Source organism: Rattus norvegicus, chromosome 2, assembly GCF_036323735.1.
Source record: "Rattus norvegicus strain BN/NHsdMcwi chromosome 2, GRCr8, whole genome shotgun sequence".
NCBI lineage: Eukaryota > Metazoa > Chordata > Mammalia > Rodentia > Muridae > Rattus > Rattus norvegicus.
The window spans coordinates 167,235,937-167,240,700 of record NC_086020.1 but is presented as its reverse complement, the minus strand read 5'-3'; positions in this window follow the sequence as shown (position 1 = coordinate 167,240,700).

Genomic DNA, 4,764 nt, shown 5'->3' with positions numbered 1-4,764 from the left:
CATGAGGAGCAAGCCACTAAGCAGCACTCTTCCATGGTCTCTGCTTCAGCTCCTGCCTCTAGGTTCCTGCTTTGAGTTCCTGCGCTGACTTCCCTTCATGACAGATTATAAATTGGAAGTTATAATAAACCACTTTATCCAATTTGCTTTTGGTCCTGGCTTTTATCATATCTATAGAAAGCACACTAGGATATTTTGCACAAGAAAGTGACTCAGACTTACTAAAACCATCTCCTGGGAGCAAAGCTTTGGAATACTTAACAGCCACAATTTTCATAAATATGGCAGCACAATGCAATAGTGGAGACAATATCATGTCAAAGTGCAACAAGGTGGAGGAAAAGGTGTCGTTTCCACTGGCTCCAAGGATCATGTCATGCTTAGCTGGAGGACTTCCTCTGATCTGCCTTTGAATTGTTCTTATTGGATGTATACTTATCAGCCAGTGGCATGGAGATGCCTGGACATCCCCAAGTTATCCCTGCACAAAGAACCACCATCAACTTCTTCCTTTGAAGTTTCTTCACCTGAACTGCTGAATTCAGCTGAGACTTCTGACAAGGCTCTCCTTACATGCATTGCTGCAGGGTGATGACTGGGGATTCTTCACTCACATCCAACATGTTCAGATTTTCTTTAAGTCTGTGAATAAATGTTCTGCTTGCATATATGTATGTGTTCCATGTATGTGCCTCATGCCTTTGGAGGTCAGAAGAGAGCATTAGATCTCCTGAAACTGGAGTTAAAGATGGTTGTAAGCTACTATGTAAATGCTAGGCATTAAACCTGGGTCTCCTGCAAGAGCAACAAATGCATTTAATGGTTTAGCCAACTGTCCAGCCCAGTGTCAACAATTTTTAAGAAAGATGAATTAGCTGACTGGAAGAAAGACACTCAAATGCCCACCCCAGCAGAGCCACTATAATGAGTGACCATGTGCCCAAGAGATGGGAAAGAGGGGGTACACAATGGAGAGATTGCAGAGAAAGCAAAGCCACATGGTTCCTGAGCTGTGGAGAGGTAGAACTGGAAACTCAAAATGGGTGAGGAGCCTACACAACCACTTGAGGCCACGTTGATGGTAGGCCCAGGCTGTGCCAAGGGCTGCCTGAGTCCATGTCCTTACTGCCTCTGGCATATGTGCTGTCTGTGGCCCAAGCTAACACTGAAAGCCATCTGGATGTCAGTGGTCTGGGCTGCTGCCTGAGACTATATTGATGTCTGGGGACTGTACTGATGCCAAGGACCAAACTGATTTGATTGGCCTGTGCAGCCAGCTGTCCGGCCATGGTGACATCCTGGCCTGAGTTACTGCTGAGGACCATGTCTGGGTTCATATTTCTGTTGCAGCTGGGGTTGCTGTGGATGTCCACGGTCCAAGTTACCGTCAAGGCCGTACAGATATTTCTGATTTGGAGGCGCACCAGACTGATCTGACTCCACCCCGTCACCTGGGAAGATGGGAGAGCTGGCCCTGGTGGCAGGGGTGTGGTGGAGCTGACCAACTCCGCTACCACCCAGGCTCAAGTTCAGGGCTTTGAGTTGGCTCACCCCAACATCCACCCCATCCATGCATGAACTGCTGGAGCACACGAAGGGGCCAATCCTGCAGATTCAAAGCCGCAGGATCTCCATGACACAGGGTAACAACAGGACATCCTGGGGAGGATCCAGAATTGACAGTGTAGCAGAAACCAGAGGGTCAAACCAGGCCAATGACTCATCGCAATGAACGTTTGCTAGTAACGCTGTTTAGGCAAAAGGATGGATTACATGACACACGGTAACAAACACAGCTTCCACAGCGAGACTTGGTGGTGGTAGTGCTGGTAATGGTAGTGGTGGTTTTTAATTTTATTTTTTGTTTTCTTTTGGAGGAGAGGTTGTGAGTGGAGGAAGGTGGATACAAGGAGATGGGGAGGTGAGTGGGATTCAGATGCATGATGTGAAATTCAGAGTCAATAAAAATGTTTTAAAAAGAAATATGGAACTTAGAAGACAAATTATTCTCTCTCTCTCTTTCTGTGTGTGTGTGTGTGTGTGTGTGTGTGTGTGTGTGTGTGCGCGCGCGCGTGCGCACGCGTGTTTATTTCCCAATGTAGAAAACAGTCAGTTAAAAGTTACAAAACAAAAGAACATCGACATAGGAACAACTAAATGATGCTGTCTGATGGATTTTGAATTCTATGTGGGTTTCTAGTTCATGCAACATACAAAATTATTTATCAATATATGATAGGCTAATAACCGGTAAGGTATTTTCCTTTGAAAAACTGATCTGCCTTGAAAGGAGAAATGTTCTTTCTCTATACTAAGAAACTTGGCCATGATATTCGTTCCAAAGAAAGCAATGAACTGAAAGTCTTCCTGGAAATGTGGCTTGTTGATCATCTTCTAAAATTTAAAGGCAGGTTACAACTACCATATTGCAGAAAGCAATATATACTCAAGTGTTAAGAGACAACATAGTATCTGGCTCTAAGTGAGCTTAGTTATGTTGGAGAATTAAACATCAGCGACCTGAGGCAAGACTTATTGTTTATTTATCTACGGGAACACCTTTCAGCCACTGCTGTTACATGAGTTTTGAATTTTTCTTAAGAACACTGGCTCAGCGGAGAGCTTATCTGAGTCATGGTACACACATGACTGTAATCAGAGAACATGGAATACAGTGCTTTAAAATGCCAGGTTATCCCACTGAACTGAGAATAGGACCCCCGTTGAAGGAATCAGAGAAAGAACTGGAAGAGCTTGAAGGGGCTCGAGACCCCAAAAGTACAACAATGTCAAGCAACCAGAGCTTCCAGGGACTAAGCCACTACCTAAATACTTTACATGGACTGACCCTGGACTCTGACCCCATAGGTAGCAATGAATATCCTAGTAAGAGCACCAGTGGAAGGGGAAGCCCTGGGTCCTGCTAAGACTGAACCCCCAGTGAACTAGACTATGGGGGGAGGGCGGCAATGGGGGGAGGGTTGGGAGGGGAACACCCATAAGGAAGGGGAGGGGGGAGGGGGATGTTTGCCCGGAAACCGGGAAAGGGAATAACACTTGAAATGTATATAAGAAATACTCAAGTTAATTAAAAAAAAAAATGCCAGGTTATCTGTGCAACAAATCTCTTACCCTGACTTTATGAGGGGAAGAATTCTGTTCTATTTCAGTGGTTTTATGTGCTACTCCAGATTCTAAGAAGCCCAGTTCCCGTCTTCCTAAATATTTTGTTTGGAAGTCTGTTGTGCTGGAAATAAAGCTATCCCTATAAATTTCTGAGCCACTTCGCTCCCTACTTCAGTCTCGCCTCATCTGAAAACTTCATCTAATTCATCCCCAGTGCTTTCTGCTGGAGATGGAAGATGTGATGAGGTAGCCAGGCTCTGGTTCCAGGAAGCAGGGTGGAGAAGGTCAGCATCCTATGCACTAACTGTACACAGGAGAACAAAATCATCTTCAAGACAGCAGCCCCAGGTACAGCAGGTTCCAACGCCATCTGCTCCCTTTCTGTTCCCTAACCTCACTTTAGTGAGCTGTCATATTCTGAATGTTTGCGGTAGGACAGGAGAACAAGGCAGTCTGCACACAGCATTGTTTTGCTGTAGTCTTGCCGTTAGCCCAGGCAGAACAAATGAAAGAATACATTGCATGATGTGAGAAGATGAGAAAGTTTCCCCCTTTTTCTTCCAATGAGAAGGAGCAATGGAGACGCTGACAGTAGCTTCTCCATTTGAAAGTCATAATTCACTGCCCCCTTTCCAAATCTGGGTCGATTTTCACATTCCGAGCTCACTCGATGAACTATACCCTGGCACAAGGGCCCAGTATCTCTGGAGCAATGATGTAATGCTGTAGACTCTGGTAATGATGTCTCATCCTTCACAGAAACCCACAACCACTTACCACGCAGCTTGGCTTGGGAAAGGGTAGGCCTACATAGAGCATGGTCAGAGGCAGAGTCTAAATTAACATTAGGGTCAATGCACAGTTTTTTGAGACCTTGGTGTGACCTACTTACATGAAATAGAGTCATAAGTTGGACAAGGACCTTGTATTGAAGGAGTCTATGTCATTTATAGTCATAAACAATAAATACATTAGTGTTATGTACATGTGTGCATACATACCTAGAGAAAGAGAGAGGGAGGGAGAGGAGAGTATGGAATAATAGTTTGCATCTCCTGGAGATAGATAAGTTGAACAGGAAAATGTATACAATGAATTACATATTTTAAAATTTATAATAGTATTTCTTGACATTTTAAAATTATTACTCTTCTAAAGATAATTTCTTAGATACTTTTTCCTAATTGCCTCTCTCCAGTGAAATGAAATAATTAGTAAAAAGAAAAAATATCTGCTGCATAGTTTCAGGCTGTGGGGAGTCACCGAGCACTGCAACATTTAAGACGTTCACGTTCCCCTCACCCAAGAGCCAACCCCTGAAGGCACGCTTGGAGGACCAGACCACTGAGGGCGTGTGGGAATCTCTCTATACTGTGCAGAAAGGAGACTTTCAGAAGAAGGGTTAGGAAAGCCTATCAGGAAGTAAAACAAAATGGTTTTGAAATATGGTTATAAGTTTGTTTATGAAGAGAAAGCAGCTATCAGGTGTGGTGAAAACAAGCCTGTATCCCAGAATCCTGGAGGGTAAGGGAGGAGGATCACAAATGTGGGTTCAAGCCTTTACCATATAGCAAGAAACTGGGGAAGGAGAAAAGGAGTGAGAGAAGGGGGAGAAAGGGAGGGAGAGAGGAGGAAAGG